This window comes from Ranitomeya imitator, chromosome 2, assembly GCF_032444005.1.
Source record: "Ranitomeya imitator isolate aRanImi1 chromosome 2, aRanImi1.pri, whole genome shotgun sequence".
NCBI classification, from domain to species: domain Eukaryota; kingdom Metazoa; phylum Chordata; class Amphibia; order Anura; family Dendrobatidae; genus Ranitomeya; species Ranitomeya imitator.
The window spans coordinates 601,154,117-601,179,160 of record NC_091283.1 but is presented as its reverse complement, the minus strand read 5'-3'; the positions used below and the strand labels follow the sequence as shown (position 1 = coordinate 601,179,160).

The 25,044-nt window shown below is 43.3% G+C and overlaps 1 protein-coding gene across 2 annotated transcripts in view; it reads right to left on the bottom strand.

The window, feature by feature from the left end:
* The window catches only part of EPN3 (epsin 3), a 94,081-nt gene that overhangs the window by 50,536 nt on the left and 18,501 nt on the right, over window positions 1-25,044 (bottom strand). The window contains exon 2 of one of the 2 annotated variants that reach the window (XM_069752403.1): window positions 9,588-9,677. The exons of the other annotated variant lie outside the window; for it this stretch is intronic. The gene's annotated coding sequence lies outside the window, so the exon portion shown is untranslated. The remainder of the gene's footprint in view (window positions 1-9,587; window positions 9,678-25,044) is intronic. 2 annotated transcript variants of the gene reach the window in all.

Genomic DNA, 25,044 nt, shown 5'->3' with positions numbered 1-25,044 from the left:
ATTTTTTTTTCCCATAGACTTCTTTTTAGAACTGGTAAAAATATGTGTGTGAAGGAGTAGTGACCAAAGTATTGTGCAGTCCTTTGCCCTCCGACAAAGTTCTGATTTCCTATATTCCGGTTTACTTTCAGCTTGTATCTCATCATCATATGAAGCTACGTGCCAATATACCAAAAATAACCTGATACTTCAAAACCTTGACATTTTCGAAACTTAAAAGCTAATGAATCATTTAGCGCATCTCACTGACCTGAAAAGGCTCCTAACTAATTTTAGATTCTTTGTCTTTTTTCTATCTCCCTCTTTTTATATGTAAAAGATGTAGATTGTACACGACCCTCTTTGAATTAATGAATTTATGTTATCATTATAATATTAATAATCACCAGGAGTTTTAATCAGTGAGAATTACTGCAACAAAATCATATCTCTCCCTTCGGGGAAACTCTGCTAATAAGCAACTAGAGATATGCAAATTTGCAATATTTATGTAGACAATGTGATTCATTTTTCCATACATACATTTTAATACTGTAGTTGTAATTCCCTCTATTCACCAGTGGCACTTACATCACAATACTCCATTACCTTTATAACCTGGCACAATCATAGCATGATAGGGTATACCTATTATCTGAGCCAGGGGTACATGCGATTATAGATAAATCAATATGTATGAATAGATGGTGTTGTAACCATCCAGCATGATGGTTCCAGATCATTTATAAAACTGAGACTTGTGGACAGGAAGTGAATGCAAATTTGTTCTTGCAAGTGCACGTGTGGAGATCCTGTGTGTGGAGATCCTGTGTGGGCGATCCTGTGTATGGAGAACCTGTGTGTGGAGATCATGTGCGCGGAGATTGTTTGTGCGGAGATTGTGTGTGTGGAGATCATGTGAGTGGAGATTGTGTGTGTGGAGATCATGTGAGTGGAGATGGTGTGTGCGGAGTTGGTGTGTGTGACGAGATCGTGTGTGCAGAGATCGTGTTTGCGGAGATCATTTGGAGATTGTTTGTGTGGAGATCATTTGTGCAGAGATCGTTTGTAAGGAGATCGTGTGTGCGAAGATTGTGTCTGTGGAGATTATTTGCCTTGAGATTGCTTGTGTGGAGATTGTTTATGCGGAGATCATTTGTGAGGAGATCGTGTGTGTGAAGATCATGTATGAAGCTCAGTTAAGGCTACTTTACAGAAAAAAAAGCAGCCAGACTAGAAAACCAAAGCCACAAGTAATGGGGTTATGTCTGTGTGGTCACATTGCATAGTATCTGGAGTAGAGCGTAAGGTTCATCCGGTAAGAGGTGGTTAAAGGAATCCAGAAGCGGACAAGTAGGAATGCCAACAGCGAATGCAGTCAAGTTACATCTCTGGAGCAGACATCTACAGAAACCTGGTGTAAATATATAGAGCAACTAACAGAGAGGAAAGCACATAGACCAAATCCAGCATGTAACCGTCAGAATCTGTAGCCAAACAGTTGAACAGTTAAGGCTACATTAACACTGCACAGATTTCTGGGAAGCAAATCAGCATCGTGAAACAGCGTAAATTGACAAGCAATGTGGATTTTCAACTCCACAGCCTGAAATGTCTTTTTTGTAGAATGTATCACTGACTTCTCAACAAAATTAATGGCAATGGCCCTGAACACAGAGCCAAGCAGAGTGAACTCCTGGCACCCCGCAGTGTGATATGGTGGTGCAGTCGCCTTCGGCAACCGGACGCACTTATGGACTGTCGTGTTTTCCGCCCGTGATCCGGAGGATATCGTGTGCTGTGCACTGTGTGAGTTTGGACATTAAACACGTTTTGCTTTGAACTTTGATAAGTCATTGCCTCATCACTGCACAGTGTGGATACCGCTGTACTACACTCGGCTCTCTCTAATATTATGTTAATCTTAGCCATAATTTTTAATGTTGGATCCCCACTGAGTTTTCTATATACATTTTCATCTGATAATTGGCTTTCTATCTCTAGTATATAGTCTTTAGTATCCATGACGACGACACCACCACCCTTATCCGCAGGTTTGATAGTGATGTCGCCATCATGGATCAATGCACATAATGCAGTATTAGATAGATAGATAGAAAGATAGATAGATAGATAGATAGATAGATAATAGATAGATTACAGTGTTAACAGTCTCATCTACAAAATGTTAAGTCAGCCTGTGTAAGGTGTGAAATGCCCCTATACACAATGGGAGATGAAATATGGATTTGTATTTTACCATTCATACTCAATTATCCACTATGACTTTGGGTTAGAAAATTTGCCCATTGTTCATGGACCAAGAAATAATATTTTCCCAATTTTTTTTATTTCCAATCCCAACACATTGCAATAATAACATAAAGCAGTGTCATCACACTATACAAGTGGATATTTCATTCTAGAAGACAATTTTGCTTCTACCTAGCAGAACATCAATAAAAATAGCAGAATAGCAAACTCCCCTACATCATGACGTTTTCCTTTCTAATTCTCAAAACTTTCTGGCTCTCACTGAAACCTTGATCTAACAGTTGGACACCACTGCCGCCTAGAGGTGTATCTATTTTTTCTGGCACCCGGGGCAAGAATTCAGTGTGGGGCCCCCCATTTCTCCCACTCCTCATATTGTGTCTGCAGCTGTCACTTCCTTGCTCCCCAATTTTGTGTCCCTAAATCATACCCCATTACATGAAATCTCACCCAGCTCCATTACATTAAAAACCCCATCACAGTAAATACCCCACACACAGTAAATACCCCCTCACACACACAGTGAATCCCCAAACACACTAAATACACTATCCCCAAGTAAATACCACCCAGTAAATACTCCCCCCTATCTGTCGTGTCTTCAGCTCCTCTAACATGGCGCCCTTACCACCCATCTGCACCAGTGCAGCGCTGGTGAGTGATGCCAGTAGCGTGATCACATGACATGATCACACTGCTGGCGTCGCACTGACCCAGAGGGCTGAGCTTCAATTTCGCAAGCATTATTGAACACTAGGAGCCGGTGTGCTGCAGTTTCTCTGTGCTGGTGGTCAACTTGACAGCCAACTCACAGAACTGCTCCCAGTCCGGGGGCAGCAGAATGCAGCCGCCAGGCAAGACACTTCGATTTCGGATCACCACATTTGGTGGCCCTACTGCGCACCCTTGCCGGCTGCGCCAGGGGCATATGCCCCAGCTACCCTCCTAGATACGCCTCTGCTGCCACCACTGCTGCTAACTCATATGGTGGGCTACATATTTCTCAGAACCCTAGACTAGAGAACAGACAAAGTTCGGGAGATGGTCTACTTCTTTCTTTACAACAGGGCTGGACTGGCACTGAAGTTCAGGCCCGGCATTTTGAAAACACGGAGGCTTATCCTGCCCACCCTTCATCCTTTCCCATATGGAGGTCTCTGTTACAAATATTACCCTGCCTGGAGGAAATAAAAAATTTACTACAAGACCAATATTATCAATAATACCACTATGTAGGAATTAAATAATTCCGCTACGCCATGACTACATAATACCACACATAGTGACAGAATAGTGATAAAGCTTTCATACTGGTTATTAAAGTGATTGTATACTTCTGGGTATGTTTTTTGCCAGTACATTTTCGGCCTGCCAAATTCTAAGGCTACATTCCATAATGAATATTTGGTGAGTTTTTGATAATGCATTTCTGTAGTATTTCTGCACCTATTAGATAAATTAGGTTGCTCAAAGGTTTTTTTATATGCATTTTTGACACTGCGCTTTTGGTCTCTTTTTGATATGTCATATTTTAAATAAAGCTACTTTGTTTTTGATACTTCCTGGTATTTAGCTTTTACATACATTTATCAATACAGTCATGTGTGTATTACATGTGTTTTTTTACTTGCAGGTTTTCTGTATCTAATGAAATTCTGTTGGGAAAGTTCACAGATAACACTCAGTGTATTTGCAAGAGAAATTGACATGCTGCGGATTTCAAACACGCACCGCAGGTCAGTTTATGCTGAGCGAAAAAAAAAAACACACAGTGGGCATTAGATTTCTATAAATTCTATCCACATTGCTGGAAACATAAGACATTTTCAAAAACTCACAAAAATTTTATTGGTTACGCAACATTAGAATTTGGCTCTGTTTACCGATTCCAACAGTTTTCATGTAATCGCAAGTGCATGATTCAATTATTGTGGTCACATGCTGGCTAGAACCTTAGCTTAATTCAATGCCATATTCTAGGCAGCAAATGATCACCTTATGATAATGACAAATTTGTTAGGTAGTATTCTCTACACCGTTAGGATTCGGCAAGCTGCGGAGCTTGCTGACAATTTACTCTGGAGTGGATAACCCTTTCAACAAACATGACTGTATCAAACCCATGTTATCATCAATATTGCAATATAATAGACATCACCAGACCATAACCTTGTATTGTCAACATATACACCAGTGGTATTACCACCATACGTATCATTAATCAAAACCACTAGAACTGATATTACCATTAGAGATGGGTGGACCCCTGAATGTACGGGTTCGGCTGAACAGTTAAAAATGGGTTGGATACAATAACAGTAACCACTTGAATGAGGGACCCAAACATCCAGTGTTTGCCACACTGTCATGTGCATGACAGCACAGCAAAAACTGCCTCTGCTGAAATCACAGCATAAGCCCACGGCTGTGATTGGATAAAGTATTGTATAAAGTTTACCTCTGGTCACTGAGGCCTGATGATGGGAGTACTGCTGCTGCAAGCTTAGCCTCAGTGACTAGTGGTGATGTCATCAAGATTACCGCAGGTCACTGATTCTGTGTTCCCAGCCAGGCCCCTGAACTGCAGGGACCTCAGTGAGATCACCGCTAGCACAGTGAAAAAAAAGTCTCATGGTGCAGAGACGAATCCACTGCAGTTCATTGGGAAAAATTTCTCATTTCTCCCAGTGAACTCTGAGCTAAGTGCTCAAGACCTTTTTCTCACTGTGCTAGTGGTGATCTCACTGAGGTCTCCTCAATTCAGGGGCCCGGCTGGGAACGCAGCCTCAGTGACCAGAGGTAACCTTGATGACATCACCACTAGTGACTAAGGCTGAGCTCGCAGCAGCTCATTCCTCACTGGTTCTCAACCTTGACGGTCGCATCTTGGCACTGTCCAGGTAGAAAACTGTTTATCCCTAGACATGGATTATGGCATGGGACAAAATGACGGAGAGGTGAGGGATATGGTTGTCTTTTATTTTTGTTTTATTACAGAAGACAAGAGCTTCAATGGAATGGGTGTAAGGTGAGTATAACTGTGTTTTTTTTTTTAAGTAAAAGTGTGTTTTTTTAGTTCAAATAAAATACTTTATTCTGGCTGTGTATTTATTTACAATACAACGCTCTATTCTCTATTTCTAGCGCCTTCACCTTAGGGTGGGCTCCAGAGCAACAAGTATCCATTGTTGCTCATTTCTGGTTACTGCTAGCGTGTGCTTCTGTCTCTGAAGTTCTCTGCCAGTGCTCCGCTTACATTGTCTGTCTCCACAGATCATCAGCTACCTGTTGCCTGGTTATACTTGACGACATCTGTTCTGTCTATGCCAGTGTCATCCTCTACTCTGGATGACGCCAGTACCTCCAGTACCTGCTTCTATCCGAACACCCGGCACCATCTGGTTAGCTCTACAATACCTGTTAACCCGGCTAATCTGCCTGTCCCATTGGGGCAGCTGCCACGAGTTTGGGGTCTAACTGGAGGTAGCACCCATGTCACTCAGGCATTCCATTCCAACCCTGTTCGAGGGGTCTTATTACGGGTGTCTGGGGCTCATGTAGTCACGCCCCCTTCTGAGCCCCCTGGACTGTGATCCTGAGGTTCCATGTTAAACTTTCATAAAAACGAATGTGAACTTCACCACCTGTGCCTCCGTTTCCATTCATTACAAAAAATTGGAAGAACTGGGCAAAGCACTAGAATTGGCGCATCTAATAGATGATCATTTTCTAGGTGGTGTGGACTGCTATTTTTAAGCTAGGGGTGCAATATTCATGGCCCCTTAGCAGCCTGAGAATACCAGTCCCTGCTGTCTGCTTTAGCTTGGCTGGTTGTCAAAAATGAGGGGGCCACCACACTTTTTAAAATTATTTGTTTAAATAATTTTAAAAAATGATGTCGGGACCCCTCTATTCTTGATAAACATCCTTGCTAATGCTGACAGCTGAGGGTTGCAGCCCTTCAGTTTGTCAGTTTTGAATGTGTGGTTATCAAAAATACAGGGGAACCCACACCATTTTTTTTATTATTATTTGTTTAGAGTGCCCGCTGATGAATACGCCCATCGGCCACCACCTGCCATTAGTGGTAACAGGCGTAGGCTGATGAGAGTAGTCACAAGTGACCATAGATAAATTTTTTACCCCCGATCACAGCTGCGGGCTCAACGTGGCTGTCTGACCTGTGATAATGATTTTACTGCCAACCAGAGGCAGTAATTGCCAGGCTGTCATGCACATGACAGTGTGAGAAACAACCGGTGTTTGGGGTGCAAAACCGGAACAGTACCACGGACTTACTGGTCAAGTCTGTGTTTGTGGGCCATGCCCGAACAGTAGGTGATCGGTAAGCACCATGAACCTTACTATTTGGGTTTGTGCAGCACCCCAGAGATCTGGTCGTTGCAGTATGGCACTCTGCCGCTAAGGGGAGTGGCGGTACGTCTGATGGCACTAAGGAGTTCTCCTGACCAGGTATCACCAGAACACATTACACTTCACACTCCGGCCACTAGGGGGAGAAAAATACTTTATTTATTGGGCCACTCCTCACATTGGTAAAACTAGGGGCTGGGGAGGAAGTTAGTCAGAAGCTGACTGGGTTGGATTCAGGCAACATCCCGTGGCAGGGGGTGTTGCAGGGAGAAGGCACAGGGGGGTCCCTGTCAGGCGTGGGAACCTGGCAGGTGCCTAGCGAACAGAACAGAATGTAACGGAACCGCGCCTGCACACCCTGCCGCAGTATCCAGGAGAGAGACACGAAGGGAAGGATATTGTGGAACAGTGTAAACGAGATCAAGCACAAAGGAGAGCCAGTAGGAGTCGTGCCGAGAGACAGAGGCAACATCTTACTGAGGCACGTAGTCGGTGGCCGGAACACTGCAGGAGTAACTGACTTCAGGCCTTACTTCAAACTCCACCGGACAGTTAATTATAGGTTGGCTGTCTACCTTACTACACCTACGAAGACATAAGGGGCAACGCGTGGAGAGGGGCGTCTCTAGGGTCCCGGAAGAGCTCCGAGCCTTCCCGTCATACGGGTGGCGTCCTAGCCATAACATACCTGGGGGACGTTAGAAACTAGTAACATCTGGAACCAAAGAACGAGAGAGCTGTAGAGAACGAATGAACGAGAACAGCAGTTGTGAGGACTATTCCGAATGCTCAGCAGGATAGGACTACAACACACAGGCGCTAGTGGTAGGCAACGATTTCCATCTGCGAAGGAGATGGTCTCAGAGAGCCCTGTTAAACGTACTCTGGATTGAGGATCCTATAGCCTTCAGTAAAGAGGTAAAGAGACTGCAACCTTGTGTCCTCGTTATTGCCTGCACCTCACACCATCACCATCCACTTTACTGGGAAGCCCTGGGGACATACTTCACCTGTGGGAAGTTATACCATCCAGCTGCCATTCCATCACCCCGGCGGACCCCACAGCAGCGTCGGTCACCCTGACCGAACACCACAGGTGGCGTCACGAACCCCTGACAGACTGTACCACCTTTATTGGACGCCCCTTAGCAGGGTCGCGGACCGGGTCTAGCCACCGTGACAGCCTCGGCACCGAACCAGGGAGGCCCAGTACCGAGAACTCGTGGCCCTGTGTCTGGGGGCGCTCCAACTGCCTATCTCTAATTACCATATATGACCATATAATGGTAATTTCAGTCTTAAACCAATGTTCTCCTGGCCATATATGTGTATATACTGTACAGGTTCTCACCAGTGACATTCTTTATGATCGCAGTTATTCATTTTCTTTTCCATTTGGCCCAGACTGCCAACAACTCAAGCACATTTTTACCTTTTGTGCCCCCCTACTTCCTTATAGATTTTAACCTCTTGCAAACAGGGCCATCACTTCTCTTGTTCAATTGTTGAATTACATGTTGCTATGTAATGTCTGATTGATTAAACATGTCATCTCTGACTTGCAAAGTGGTACGAAAAATGTTGATGCTATATGAATAAAATGGAATAAAGAGATGAATTCTGAAAAGTTATCACTCTAGAACATGAAATGTCAGTCTAATATTAGAGCTTAGAGGCAGTGAAAACTGCAAGCTTTCAAAAAAATGTAATAAATAGTGAAATGGAAAATTATAAAACACACAACCAAAGAAAGATATATAGCATTTATATGTATATGTGAATTTGTAACATATTTGCTGTATAACTAACAGAAAAAAGTCATATCTGTCATGATCTTTTCCACATTTTTTACACTTACAAACTTATATGTATTTTATTTGACTTATGTGATGCATCAACACAAAGTAGCAAGTATTTGTGAAGTATAAAGGAAATGATAGGTTTTCCAAATATTAATCTGAAAATTGTGACGTGCATTTGTATTCAGCCACTCTGAGTCAATACATTGTAGGACCACCTTTTGCTCCAATTCCTGCTGCAAGTCTCTACCAGCTTTGCTTTTAGATGATGATTTTTTTTCCTATTCTTTGCAAGCCAGCTTTATCTCAGTGAGATTGGATGCAGAGCATCTGTGAGCAGCAATTTTAATGTCTTGCCACAGATTCTTAATGGGATTTATGTCTGGGCATTGACTAGGCCATTTAAACAAATGGATGTGCTTTGATGTAAACCATTCCACTGTATATCTGGCAGTATGTTTAGGGTTATTGTCCTGCTGGAAAGTGAACCTATGCCCCAGTCTCAAGTATCGCAGCCTTTAACAGGTTTTCCTATATAATTGCCATGTACTTAGCTCCATCCATCTTCCCATCAACTCTGACCAGCTTAAGAAAAGCATCACTACAGCATGATACTGCCACCACCATGTTTGACGGAGGGGATAGTGTTTTTAGGGTGATGTGCAGTATTACTTTTCCCCCACACATAGCATTTTGCATTTAGCCCACAAAGTTCTATTTTGGTTTCATCTGACCAGAGCACCTTCTTCCATATGCTAGCTATATTCCCTACATGGCTTTTTACAAACTGTGAACAAAACGTCTGGTGGCTTGCTTGCAAAAATGACTTTCTTCTTTCCACTCTTCCATAAAGGCCAGTTTTGTGGAGCATACAACTAATGGATGTCTTTTGGTCAGATTCTCTCATCTAAGCTGTAGATCTCTGCATCTCCTCCAGAGTGACCTTATGCCTCTTGGCTGCTTCTCTAATAAGGACTCTCCTTGTTTGGAATGTCCTTTTAGGTGAATAGCCAGGTCTTGCTAATTTTGCAGTTATGCCATAATCTTTCCATTTTTAGATGATGGATTGAACAGTGTGCCCCACAAGATCTTCAAAGCTTGTACTATTTTTTTTTTAGAACCTAACCCTGATTTATTCTTTTCTACAACTTTATCTCTGACCTGTTTGGTGTGTCCCGTGGTCTTCACGATATTGTTTGATCCATAATGCTCTCAAACTTCTGAGGCCTTCACAGAACAGCTGTAGTATTACTGAGGATAAATCACACATGTTGATTCAATTTACTAATTATGTGGCTTCTCTAGGCAATTAGTCACTAAGGATTTTATTTAGGGGTATTAGACTACAGGCTGCGGAATACAAATGCATGCTACAATTTTCAGATTTCCATTTATAAAATATGTAGAAAAACAGATAGCACTTCCTTTGCACTTCAAAAATACTTGCTACTTATCCTTGGTATATCACATAAGATCCCAATAAAATACATTTAAGTTTCTGGGTGTAATGTGTACAAATGTGGAAAAGTTCACAGGGTATGAATACTTTTTTAAGGCACTGTATATGACAGCAGTTTGCTTTACAAAGATGGTGATGATGATGCTACTTGTTTGCTGATTGACAGTCTTTCAGGCAAACCAAAAGATAATTTTGTTAGGTGATTGTCAGCCTGTTTCCACTGCTTATTCCGACAATTGTGTATATGCACTTTAAAGCTATGTTCCCACGATGAGTATTTGGTGAGTTTTTTTATGTTGCAGATTTTCTGCAGCATTTTTGCACCTATTAGCAAAATGTGGTTACTTGCATTTTTTCATTACAGGGTTATTGAGTGTGTTTTTTATATGTATTTTTATCGCTTTTTTTATATGTATTTTTATCGCTTTTTGACATTGTGGTTTTTGTCTCTTTTTGGTATGTAATTTTTTTATAAAGCCGCTTTGTCTTTGATACTTCCTTGTATTTGGCTTTAACCCCTCTGTGACCTTAGACGTACTATCCCGTCGAGGTGCCCTGGGCTTATCTGACCCTGGACGGGATAGTACGTCATAGCCGATCGGCCGCGCTCACGGGGGGAGCGCGGCCGATCGCGGCCGGGTGTCAGCTGCTTATCGCAGCTGACATCCGGCACTATGTGCCAGGAGCGGTCACGGACCGCCCCCGGCACATTAACCCCTGGCACACCGCGATCAAAGATGATCGCGATGTGCCGGCGGTGCAGGGAAGCACCGCGCAGGGAGGGGGCTCCCTGCGGGCTTCCCTGAGACCCCCGGAGCAACGCGATGTGATCGCGTTGCTGCGAGGGTCTCACCTCCCTCCCTGCTCCCTCCAGCCCCGGATCCAAGATGGCCGCGGATCCGGGTCCTGCAGGGAGGGAGGTGGCTTCACAGAGCCTGCTCAGAGCAGGCACTGTGAAGCCTGCAGCGCTGCATGTCAGATCAGTGATCTGACAGAGTGCTGTGCAAACTGTCAGATCACTGATCTGTGATGTCCCCCCCTGGGACAAAGTAAAAAAGTTAAAAAAAAAATTTCCAAATGTGTAAAAAAAAATTTAAAAAAATATTCCAAAATAATGAAAAAAAAAAAAAAATATTATTCCCATAAATACATTTCTTCATCTAAATAAAAAAAAAAAACCCAATAAAAGTACACATATTTAGTATCGCCGCGTCCGTAACGACCCGACCTATAAAACTGTCCCACTAGTTAACCCCTTCAGTAAACACCGTAAAAAAAAAAAAAAAAAACGAGGCAAAAAACAACGCTTTATTATCATACCGCCGAACAAAAAGTGGAATAACACGCGATCAAAAGGACAGATATAAATAACCATGGTACCGCTGAAAGCGTCATATTGTCCCGCAAAAAAAGAGCCACCATACAGCATCATCAGCAAAAAAATAAAAAAGTTATAGTCCTGAGAATAAAGCGATGCAAAAATAATTATTTTTTCTGTAAAATAGTTTTTATCGTATAAAAGCGCCAAACCATAAAAAAATGATATAATTGAGGTATCGCTGTAATCGTACTGACCCGAAGAATAAAACTGATTTATCAATTTTACCAAACGCGGAACGGTATAAACGCCTCCCCCAATAGAAATTCATGAATAGCTGGCTTTTGGTCATTCTTCCTCACAAAAATCAGAATAAAAAGCGATCAAAAAATGTCACGTGCCCAAAAATGTTTTCAATAAAAACTTCAACTCGTCCCGCAAAAAACAAGACCTCACATGACTCTGTGGACCAAAATATGGAAAAATTATAGCTCTCAAAATGTGGTATTGCAAAAAATATTTTTTGCAATAAAAAGGGTCTTTCAGTGTGTGACGGCTGCCAACCATAAAAATCCGCTAAAAAACTCGCTATAAAAGTAAATCAAACCCCCTTTCATCACCCCCTTAGTTAGGGAAAAATAAAAAAAAATGTATTTATTTCCATTTTCCCATTAGGGCTAGGGTTAGGGCTAGGGTTAGGGTTAGGGCTAGGGCTAGGGCTAGGGTTAGGGCTAGGGTTAGGGCTAGGGTTAGGGTTAGGGCTAGGGCTAGGGTTAGGGCTAGGGTTAGGGCTAGGGTTAGGGCTAGGGTTAGGGTTAGGGCTAGGGTTAGGGCTAGGGTTAGGGTTAGGGTTGGGGCTACAGTTAGGGTTGGGGCTAAAATTAGGGTTAGGGTTTAGATTACATTTACAGTTGGGAATAGGGTTGGGATTAGGGTTAGGGGTGTGTCAGGGTTAGAGGTGTGGTTAGGGTTACCGTTGGAATTAGGGTTAGGGGTGTGTTTAGATTAGGGTTTCAGTTATAATTGGGGGGTTTCCACTGTTTCGGCACATCAGGGGCTCTCCAAACACGACATGGCGTCCGATCTCAATTCCAGCCAATTCTGCGTTGAAAAAGTAAAACAGTGCTCCTTCCCTTCCGAGCTCTCCTGTGTGCCCAAACAGGGGTTTACCCCAACATATGGGGTATCAGCGTACTCAGGACAAATTGGACAACAACTTTTGTGGACCAATTTCTCCTGTTACCCTTGGGAAAATACAAAACTGGGGGCTAAAAAATAATTTTTGTGGGAAAACAAAAAGATTTTTTATTTTCACGGCTCTGCGTTATAAACTGTAGTGAAACACTTGGGGGTTCAAAGTTCTCACAACACATCTAGATAAGTTCATTGAGGGGTCTAGTTTCCAATATGGGGTCACTTGTGGGGGGTTTCTACTGTTTAGGTACATTAGGGGCTCTGCAAACGCAATGTGACGCCTGCAGACCAATCCATCTAAGTCTGCATTCCAAATGATGCTCCTTCCCTTCCGAGCCCTCCCATGCGCCCAAACGGTGGTTCCCCCCCACATATCGGGTATCAGCGTACTCAGGACAAATTGGACAACAACATTTAGGGTCAAATTTCTCCTGCTAACCTTGGAAAAATACAAAACTGGGGGCTAAAATATAATTTTTGTGGAAAAAAAAATATTTTTTATTTGCATGGCTCTGCGTTATAAACTGTAGTGAAATACTTGGGGGTTCAAAGCTCTCACAACACATCAAGATGAGTTCCTTAGGGGGTCTACTTTCCAAAATGGTGTCACTTGTGGGGGATTTCTACTGTTTAGGTACATTAGGGGCTCTGCAAACGCAATGTGACGCCTGCAGACCATTCCATCTAAGTCTGCATTCCAAATGGCGCTCCTTCCCTTCCGAGCCCTCCCATGCGCCCAAACGGTGGTTCCCCCCCACATATGGGGTATCAGCGTACTCAGGACAAATTGGACAACAACTTTTGGGGTCCAATTTCTCCTGTTACCCTAGGGAAAATACAAAACTGGGGGCTAAAAAATAATTTTTGTGGGAAAAAAATTTTGTTTTATTTTTATGGCTCTGCATTATAAACTTCTGTGAAGCCCTTGGTGGGTCAAAGTGCTCACCACACATCCAGATAAGTTCCTTAGGGGGTCTACTTTCCAAAATGGTGTCACTTGTGGGGGGTTTCAATGTTTAGGCACATCAGTGGCTCTCCAAACGCAACATGGCGTCCCATCTCAATTCCTGTCAATTTTGCATTGAAAAGTCAAACGGCGCTCCTTCCCTTCCGAGCTCTCCCATGCGCCCAAACAGTGGTTTACTGCCACATATGGGGTATCAGCGTACTCAGGACAAATTGGACAACAACTTTTGAGGTCCAATTTCTTCTCTTACCCTTGGAAAAATTAAAAATTGGGGGCAAAAATATAATTTTTGTGAAAAAATATGATTTTTTATTTTTACGGTTCTGCATTATAAACTTCTGTGAAGCACTTGGCGGGTCAAAGTGCTCACCACACCTCTAGATAAGTTCCTTAGGGGGTCTACTTTCCAAAATGGTGTCACTTGTGGGGGGTTTCAATGTTTAGGCACATCAGTGGCTCTCCAAACGCAACATGGCGTCCCATCTCAATTTCTGTCAATTTTGCATTGAAAAGTCAAACTGCGCTCCTTCCCTTCCGAGCTCTCCCATGCGCCCAAACAGTGGTTTACTGCCACATATGGGGTATCAGCGTACTCAGGACAAATTGGACAACAACTTTTTGGGTCCAATTTCTCCTGTTACCCTTGGTAAAATAAAACAAATTGGAGCTGAAGTAAATTTTTTGTGTAAAAAAGTTAAATGTTCATTTTTATTTAAACATTCCAAAAATTCCTATTAAACACCTGAAGGGTTAATAAACTTCTTGAATGTGGTTTTGAGCACCTTGAGGGGTGCAGTTTTTAGAATGGTGTCACACTTGGGCATTTTCTATCATATAGACCCCTCAAAATGACTTCAAATGAGACGTGGTCCCTAAAAAAAAAATGGTGTTGTAAAAATGAGAAATTGCTGGTCAACTTTTAACCCTTATAACTCCCTAACAAAAAAAAAATTGGTTCCAAAATTATGCTGATGTAAAGGAGACATGTGGGAAATGTTACTTATTAAGTATTTTGTGTGACATATCTCTGTGATTTAATTGCATAAAAATTCAAAGTTTGAAAATTGCGAAATTTTCAAAATTTTCGCCAAATTTCCGTTTTTTTCACAAATAAACGCAGGTACTATCAAAGAAATTTTACCACTATCATGAAGTACAATATGTCACGAGAAAACAATGTCAGAATCACCAGGATCCGTTGAAGCGTTTCGGAGTTATAACCTCATAAAGGGACAGTGGTCAGAATTGTAAAAATTGGCCTGGTCATTGACGTGCAAACCACCCTTGGGGGTAAAGGGGTTAACAAAACTTTATTGATACAGTTATGTGCAGATTACATGTTTTTTAATGTATTTCCATAGCAGAAACGCATTAAAAACACACGTGCGTTTTTACCTGCTGATTTTCTATATGCAACACAAGTCTATGGAGAAAATCAGCACATAAAATTTTACGTAACTGCAAGAAAAAAGGGCATGAGATGGCATGTGATTTCTATAAATCCCATCCACTTTGCTGGAACTATAGGACGCTGCGTATGTTGCCCAGTGAAAATACGCAGCATCAAAACCTCAACGGGGGTTCTTAACCTAAGAGTCCGTTTACCTTTATTGATCGGCAGTCATTTTACAAAGGTCCAACGGCTTCAGATACACACTGAGGCCGGTTTCACACGTCAGTGGCTCCGGTACATGTGGTGACAGTTTCCTCGTGTACCGGAGACACTGACTCACGTAGACACATTAAAATAAATGTGTCTCTGTAGATGTCAGCATGTTTTCACGGACCGTGTGTCCGTTTGCAAAACACAGAGACATGTCAGTGTTCGTGGGAGCGCACGGATCACACGGACCCATTAAAGTCAATGAGTCCGTGTAAACACGTACAGCACACGGATGCTGTCCGTGTGCCGCCTGAGGACAACACGGAACAGCGCTACAGTAAGTGTTGTCCCCTGTGTGTGGTGCTGAAGCCACCATTCATCCCTTCTGTCCTGCTCGGCTGAAAGCAGCGCTCGCAGGAGAAAAGGGATGAAAGATCAAGTTTTTTTTTGATTAAATTAAAGCTTGGGGTCACCTCCCGCCTCCCTCCCCCCATGTGCCCGCCCGCTTGCAGAGAAATGCTCACCCAGCTCCCGGGATGCCTCCACTCAGAGCTGGCAGCTCGTCCTGTGTGAGCGGTCACGTGGTACTGCTCATTACAGTGATGAATATGCAGCTCCACCAGGGGTGGAGCTGCATATTCATCACTGTAATGAGCGGTACTCATCCTCTGAGAGGAGGCATCGTGGGAGCTGGGTGAGTATTTCTCTGCAAGCGGGCGGGCGCATAGGGGGTGGGAGGCGGGAGGTGACCCCAAACTTTATTTTTGACAAAAAAAAATTGATTTTTCATCTCTCCTGCAGGGGAGAAGAGATGAATGCTGCCTTCAGCACCACACGCAGGGGACAGCGCTTACTGTAGCGCTGTCTCTCCTGCACGGTCCGTGTGGTCCTCAGGAGGCACATGGGCGGCACACGGCTGCCGCTCATGTGCCACACTGATGTTCCACGTGAGCACACGGATAACTCCGGTACCGTTTTCTCCGGTTCCCGGAATTATCTATGCGTGTGAGACTGGCCTGAGAGATCTATAGTAGATCTGTAATAAATTGCTCAGTCCATATTGGCTGCCATAGTTATCACGGAATGATGATTGCACTTTGCAAAAGATCATTTCAACCAATAACCGAGTATTTTGCTAATTCATCAGGTGGTCGGCAGCCAGTTTACACTGCAAGTTAATAATGAAACAAGCCTTTTTGAGAGCAATCATTCACGATTCCTTTCAGTACAAATGCAGCTTAATGCAAACAGGCCTACAGTGCATCACTATTTATGGTCACTGCCTCTTCAAGAAGCACTAAATCAATACATAGTTGTGCAAAGTGACTGTGCTTTACCCAAAAATGTCAGCTCATTGGTTTTATCTATTGGCTGCAGCAGTGTCTAGAGTGAGAGAGATGCTCACAATTTTCATTCACTGTATTTAAAAATATAATGGGCCATAAGAGAACACAACTAAGCATATTCTAGGATTCGCCAATTACTATAGAAAATTTATTAGGGTTTTTCATTAAACCTCTTACTGATCTTAAACATAAAGGGCCTTTAGTAAATTGAAAGAATGTTTCATCTCCACTCCAGTTTTAATCCAACCCGATCTCTATAAATTATTAATCGTAGAGGTGAATGCCTCAGAGGTTGGGATAGGGGCTGTTTTGTCTCAAGGACGGTCCCAAAACTCTGACCAACTTACTGCCATATGCATTTTTCTCTAGGAACTTTTTGTCTACTGAGAGAAATTATGATGTTGTGAATCAGAAGCTGCTCGCTGTCACATTAGGTTTTGAAGAATGGAAACATTTTTTGGATGGAGCTATTCATCAGATTATTGTTGTGATTGATCATAAACATTTAGCTTATATTAAATCTGCTAAATGTTTATGCAGCACCCCAGGGTCCTGGTCGTTGCAGTAATATCATTCTCCTCTAGGGGTGAGTGATGTTACGTTTGGAGGCAACGAATGAGATCTCTTTACCAGGTACCAGAAACATACAACACATTTCATACTCCAGTCCACCAGGGGGAGCTATGCTCCTATTTATTAGGGAACTCTTCACATTTAGGTAAAACTGGTGGCCTGGAGAGGAAGTTAGGCAGTTGCTGGCTGAGCTTCGGCTCAGGTAGTTGGTTCCTGACAGGGGTGGGAGCCTGTCAGAGGCTGAGACAGAAGGTCACGGAGCTGCGCCTGCCCTGAGTGCAGCAGTTCCTAAGAAAGGACACGAAAAGAGAACTGTATTGTAGAGAAGGTGAAGAAGTCATAGCAAAGGAGTGGATGTCAGAAGGAGTTCTGCCCTTCACAGGCTGCCTCCTTCTGAGGCACAGGATCCCGGTAGCCGGAACACCGAGGGAGCAAAAGTCCTTTATGCCTTGCTCCAGAGACCGGCAGGACAGCTAATTGCAAGTTACTGATCCGCCCTATACCCAGGAGGCAAGGTGGCACCCACGAGAGGCAGGGGCATGATAGAGTCCCTGTAAAAAGCCTCAAGCCACCGGTCATACGGGTTTGTCCTATCCATCTGAGGGACAGAGAGAGAGAGATAACATCAATAACATCTACAAGATCTGTGAGGACCTTATGAGAGGCTTAACAGTAAGGTACTACAACACCAAGGCGCTAGAGGAAGGCTACTGATTTCTAACTGGACAAGGGGACTCTTGATTTGCCTCCAAACCGGCCAGACTCTGCCTGCCCTGTGATCCAGTGCTCTGGACTGTGGATGCTGAAGCCTTCAGTAAAAGGTAAAGAGACTGCAACCTTGTGTCCTCGTTCTTCACTGCGCCTCTCACCATCCACTATCTACACACTGGGAAGCCCTGGGGACATACTTCACCTGTGGGAAGGTACACCATCTAGCTGCCATAACATCACCCCAGCGGACCCCTTAACCCCTCTGTGACCTTAGACGTACTATCCCGTCGAGGTGCCCTGGGCTTATCTGACCCTGGACGGGATAGTACGTCATAGCCGATCGGCCGCACTCACGGGGGGAGCGCGGCCGATCGCGGCCGGGTGTCAGCTGCTTATCGCAGCTGACATCCGGCACTATGTGCCAGGAGCGGTCACGGACCGCCCCCGGCACATTAACCCCTGGCACACCGCGATCAAAGATGATCGCGATGTGCCGGCGGTGCAGGGAAGCACCGCGCAGGGAGGGGGCTCCCTGCGGGCTTCCCTGAGACCCCCGGAGCAACGCGATGTGATCGCGTTGCTGCGAGGGTCTCAGCTCCCTCCCTGCTCCCTCCAGCCCCGGATCCAAGATGGCCGCGGATCCGGGTCCTGCAGGGAGGGAGGTGGCTTCACAGAGCCTGCTCAGAGCAGGCACTGTGAAGCCTGCAGCGCTGCATATCAGATCAGTGATCTGACAGAGTGCTGTGCAAACTGTCAGATCACTGATCTGTGATGTCCCCCCCTGGGACAAAGTAAAAAAGTTAAAAAAAAAATTTCCAAATGTGTAAAAAAAATAAAAAAAAATATTCCAAAATAATGAAAAAAAAAAAAAATATTATTCCCATAAATACATTTCTTCATCTAAATAAAAAAAAAAAACCAATAAAAGTACACATATTTAGTATCGCCGCGTCCGTAACGACCCGACCTATAAAACTGTCCCACTAGTTAACCCCTTCAGTAAACACCGTAAGAAAAAAAAAAAAAAACGAGGCAAAAAACAACGCTTTATTATCATACTGCCGAACAAAAAGTGGAATAACACGCGATCAAAAGGACAGATATAAATAACCATGGTACCGCTGAAAGCGTCATATTGTCCCGCAAAAAAAGAGCCGCCATACAGCATCATCAGCAAAAAAATAAAAAAGTTATAGTCCTGAGAATAAAGCGATGCAAAAATAATTATTTTTTCTGTAAAATAGTTTTTATCGTATAAAAGCGCCAAACCATAAAAAAATGATATAAATGAGGTATCGCTGTAATCGTACTGACCCGAAGAATAAAACTGATTTATCAATTTTACCAAACGCGGAACGGTATAAACGCCTCCCCCAATAGAAATTCATGAATAGCTGGCTTTTGGTCATTCTTCCTCACAAAAATCAGAATAAAAAGCGATCAAAAAAGGTCACGTGCCCAAAAATGTTTTCAATAAAAACGTCAACTCGTCCCGCAAAAAACAAGACCTCACATGACTCTGTGGACCAAAATATGGAAAAATTATAGCTCTCAAAATGTGGTATTGCAAAAAATATTTTTTGCAATAAAAAGGGTCTTTCAGTGTGTGACGGCTGCCAATCATAAAAATCCGCTAAAAAACTCGCTATAAAAGTAAATCAAACCCCCCTTCATCACCCCCTTAGTTAGGGAAAAATAAAAAAAAATGTATTTATTTCCATTTTCCCATTAGGGCTAGGGTTAGGGCTAGGGTTAGGGCTAGGGCTAGGGTTAGGCCTAGGGTTAGGGCTAGGGTTAGGGCTAGGGTTAGGGCTAGGGTTAGGGCTAGGGCTAGGGTTAGGGTTAGGGCTAGGGTTAGGGCTAGGGTTAGGGCTAGAGTTAGGGTTAGGGCTAGGGTTAGGGCTAGGGTTAGGGTTAGGGTTGGGGCTACAGTTAGGGTTAGGGTTTAGATTACATTTACAGTTGGGAATAGGGTTGGGATTAGGGTTAGGGGTGTGTCAGGGTTAGAGGTGTGGTTAGGGTTACCGTTGGAATTAGGGTTAGGGGTGTGTTTAGATTAGGGTTTCAGTTATAATTGGGGGGTTTCCACTGTTTCGGCACATCAGGGGCTCTCCAAACACGACATGGCGTCCGATCTCAATTCCAGCCAATTCTGCGTTGAAAAAGTAAAACAGTGCTCCTTCCCTTCCGAGCTCTCCTGTGTGCCCAAACAGGGGTTTACCCCAACATATGGGGTATCAGCGTACTCAGGACAAATTGGACAACAACTTTTGTGGACCAATTTCTCCTGTTACCCTTGGGAAAATACAAAACTGGGGGCTAAAAAATAATTTTTGTGGGAAAACAAAAAGATTTTTTATTTTCACGGCTCTGCGTTATAAACTGTAGTGAAACACTTGGGGGTTCAAAGTTCTCACAACACATCTAGATAAGTTCATTGAGGGGTCTAGTTTCCAATATGGGGTCACTTGTGGGGGGTTTCTACTGTTTAGGTACATTAGGGGCTCTGCAAACGCAATGTGACGCCTGCAGACCAATCCATCTAAGTCTGCATTCCAAATGATGCTCCTTCCCTTCCGAGCCCTCCCATGCGCCCAAACGGTGGTTCCCCCCCACATATGGGGTATCAGCGTACTCAGGACAAATTGGACAACAACATTTAGGGTCCAATTTCTCCTGCTAACCTTGGAAAAATACAAAACTGGGGGCTAAAATATAATTTTTGTGGAAAAAAAATATTTTTTATTTGCATGGCTCTGCGTTATAAACTGTAGTGAAATACTTGGGGGTTCAAAGCTCTCACAACACATCAAGATGAGTTCCTTAGGGGGTCTACTTTCCAAAATGGTGTCACTTGTGGGGGGTTTCTACTGTTTAGGTACATTAGGGGCTCTGCAAACGCAATGTGACGCCTGCAGACCATTCCATCTAAGTCTGCATTCCAAATGGCGCTCCTTCCCTTCCGAGCCCTCCCATGCGCCCAAACGATGGTTCCCCCCCACATATGGGGTATCAGCGTACTCAGGACAAATTGGACAACAACTTTTGCGGTCCAATTTCTTCTCTTACCCTTGGAAAAATAAAAAATTGGGGGCAAAAATATAATTTTTGTGAAAAAATATGATTTTTTATTTTTACGGTTCTGCATTATAAACTTCTGTGAAGCACTTGGTGGGTCAAAGTGCTCACCACACCTCTAGATAAGTTCCTTAGGGGGTCTACTTTCCAAAATGGTGTCACTTGTGGGGGGTTTCAATGTTTAGGCACATCAGTGGCTCTCCAAACGCAACATGGCGTCCCATCTCAATTCCTGTCAATTTTGCATTGAAAAGTCAAACGGCGCTCCTTCCCTTCCGAGCTCTCCCATGCGCCCAAACAGTGGTTTACTGCCACATATGGGGTATCAGCGTACTCAGGACAAATTGGACAACAACTTTTGAGGTCTAATTTCTTCTCTTACCCTTGGAAAAATAAAAAATTGGGGGCAAAAATATAATTTTTGTGAAAAAATATGATTTTTTATTTTTACGGTTCTGCATTATAAACTTCTGTGAAGCACTTGGTGGGTCAAAGTGCTCACCACACCTCTAGATAAGTTCCTTAGGGGGTCTACTTTCCAAAATGGTGTCACTTGTGGGGGGTTTCAATGTTTAGGCACATCAGTGGCTCTCCAAACGCAACATGGCGTCCCATCTCAATTCCTGTCAATTTTGCATTGAAAAGTCAAACGGCGCTCCTTCCCTTCCGAGCTCTCCCATGCGCCCAAACAGTGGTTTACTGCCACATATGGGGTATCAGCGTACTCAGGACAAATTGGACAACAACTTTTGAGGTCCAATTTCTTCTCTTACCCTTGGAAAAATAAAAAATTGGGGGCAAAAATATAATTTTTGTGAAAAAATATGATTTTTTATTTTTACGGTTCTGCATTATAAACTTCTGTGAAGCACTTGGTGGGTCAAAGTGCTCACCACACATCCAGATAAGTTCCTTAGGGGGTCTACTTTCCAAAATGGTGTCACTTGTGGGGGGTTTCAATGTTTAGGCACATCAGTGGCTCTCCAAACGCAACATGGCGTCCCATCTCAATTCCTGTCAATTTTGCATTGAAAAGTCAAATAGCGCTCCTTCCCTTCCGAGCTCTCCCATGCGCCCAAACAGTGGTTTACTGCCACATATGGGGTATCAGCGTACTCAGGACAAATTGGACAACAACTTTTTGGGTCCAATTTCTCCTGTTACCCTTGGTAAAATAAAACAAATTGGAGCTGAAGTAAATTTTTTGTGTAAAAAAGTTAAATGTTCATTTTTATTTAAACATTCCAAAAATTCCTATTAAACACCTGAAGGGTTAATAAACTTCTTGAATGTGGTTTTGAGCACCTTGAGGGGTGCAGTTTTTAGAATGGTGTCACACTTGGGCATTTTCTATCATATAGACCCCTCAAAATGACTTCAAATGAGACGTGGTCCCTAAAAAAAAATGGTGTTGTAAAAATGAGAAATTGCTGGTCAACTTTTAACCCTTATAACTCCCTAACAAAAAAAAATTGGTTCCAAAATTATGCTGATGTAAAGGAGACATGTGGGAAATGTTACTTATTAAGTATTTTGTGTGACATATCTCTGTGATTTAATTGCATAAAAATTCAAAGTTTGAAAATTGCGAAATTTTCAAAATTTTCGCCAAATTTCCGTTTTTTTCACAAATAAACGCAGATACTATCAAAGAAATTTTACCACTATCATGAAGTACAATATGTCACGAGAAAACAATGTCAGAATCACCAGGATCCGTTGAAGCGTTTCGGAGTTATAACCTCATAAAGGGACAGTGGTCAGAATTGTAAAAATTGGCCTGGTCATTGACGTGCAAACCACCCTTGGGGGTAAAGGGGTTAAAGCAGCGTCGGTCACCCTGACAGAATACCACAGGTGGCGTCACGAACATATCCCTTTAAAGACCTTTCCCTTTATTACAGACGTCCCATTGGCCACGGACCGGGTCAGCCACCGTGACATCCCCCTGTGAACCGAAGGACCCGGTACCAAGTACCCCGCTGCCCACGGGAGTACTCCATTTAACCCCCGAGGCAGGCCAGATGGTCCATATATTTTTCTAGATTACATTTTTTTATCACATTCAGGACGGGTTGCAAGAATATTAGGGCTGATGCTTTATCATGCAGCCTTGATTCACTTTTTTCTCCAGAACCTCCATCCTCCACTCTTCATCAGGATACTGTGGTTTCTATGGTATCCTCGGAGTTGGAAGCTGAGATCCGTGATGTCCAGTCGTTGGCTCCTTCCGCTATTCCATGGTCCAAATTATTTGTGCTCGTGTATCTAGGATTATGTTTGTTTCAGGAGTTTTATGATTCCATCTTGAGTGGTCATCCTGGGGTCACAGCTACACAGAGAGATATTGCTAGACTCTTTTGGTGGCCATCCATGCTTAGTGATGTTTAAGATTTTGTATCCGCTTGTGATGTTTGCGCACACGCTAAAATCTGTCATAACCAGCCAACCAGGGATTTAGCTCCATTTCTAATTTCAGAAAGACCATGGATTCACTTGTCTATGGATTCCATTACAGAATTGCCTTTGGAGGGAAAACTGTTATTTGAGTGGTAGTTGACCAATTCAGTAAAGAGGCACATTTTGTTCCTTTTTCGGGGTTACCAAATGCTGAAACATTTTCCAGGTTGTTTATTGATCCTGTGGTGAGAATGCATGGAATCCCTTAGAACACTGTATTTGATAGGGGGGTGCAATTTGTCTCCAAGTTCTGGAGAATGTTTTGTAAGAAGCTGGGGATTGATTTGTCATTTTCCTCTGCTTACCACCCTGAAACCAATGGACAAAGAGAAAGGGTGAATCAATTTTTGGAACAAATTTTAAGTTGTTTCATTGTGGCTCATTAGGAGTGCTGATTCTCATTTTTACCTCTTGCTGAGCTCGTCTATAACAGTCGGGTCAACCAGTCTACTGGAACCTCGACTTTTTGTAATTATGGTTTTCATTTCCATTTTTGTGAATTATCTAGGATGAGTTCTGAGTGTCATAGAGTATAGGTTGCTATTCAGAAACTTGGGGATGTCTGTATGGAGGTTCAAAAGAATATTAACGTTGCTCAGCCTCTTGAGAAATTCAGCAGGTCCCATATTTAAAGTAGGTGATAAGGTTTGGTTGTCATCCATAAATATTAAGTTAAAAATTCCATTAACAAAGTTGGGTTCTAACTTTATTGGCCCACATGAGATTTTAGAAGTAGTTAATCTGGGGGCCTTTAGATTAACACTCCCTCCATGTTTTTGCATCCCAAATGTGTTCCACAGATCACTGCTAAAGGAGTTTGTCCCTTCGGTACTGTCTTCCTCATCCTCGCCTCCTCCGGTTTCTGTCAATGACAGTTAGTATATAAGGTACAAAAATTGTCGATTCTTGGAAAGTCCAGAATTCCCTCCAGTATCTCAACCATTGGAAGAGGTCGGGACCAGAGAAGAGATCCTGCATGCCAGCTTGAGCCGTGAAGGCTGATCGTTTGGTCAGGGCTTTCAATCCTGCAGGGTTTTCGATCCTGGGGGTTCCTGGGAAGCCTGGAGGTCTGGTGGCCCCCCTAGAGGAAGCGGTACTGCCCTAATTTCACCACTCACAGTGTCCTATGGAGTGACAGCTCTGCCGCCCTTTGGGAATAAGGGCTTGCTCAGCTGTCAGAATTGTAAGTGACAGCTCAAGGGACCAAACTGAGGCAGAGGTTTGAATATTGTGAATGACAGCTCAGCAGTTCTATCTGGCTCGTTCTGTGTGATTTTCTCCAGTTTTCATCCATTCTGGGTCATTACAGAGCTATTTAGCACTCTGACAATGGCCAGACCATTGCCAATTGTAGCTTTGCTCAAGTGGTATGTGTTTTCCTTGTGCTATGAGTTGTATTTTAATCTCCATTGTCGACCTTGAATTTAGCTGTGACCATCCTTTTGATGTACCTCTTTGTTTTGATACTCTGACCTCAGATTATGACCTGACTATGCTTTTGTCTTTCCCCTTTGTCTACTGCGAGCCCTCTTCACACTGACCCTGGACCTCTTGACTATCCTGCCTTATGGCAAGTCCATGAGTAGTGACTAGCGCCACAAATGGTCTCAACTGCTGAAGCCTGATCTGTTTGCAGTTTGTGACATGACATTTAAACTTTCAGTTAATGTTTGGGTGTGTCAGTTTTTGGTTTGTGAGTATCAGTGCTGGCGCTCTGTGTAGGACAAGTCTGTATGAGATTGAACACAGGCCAGAGAAAGCAAAACCACTGACGCACCCACGAGTGATACGGCGGTGCAGTCGCCCATGGCAATGGACTGATATGGACGTTCCGGCTGCAAATCAGAGGATAAAAGTTCTGGATTTATTTTGTGAGTTTCAAAATAAAGACGTTTATGTTAAACTTTCT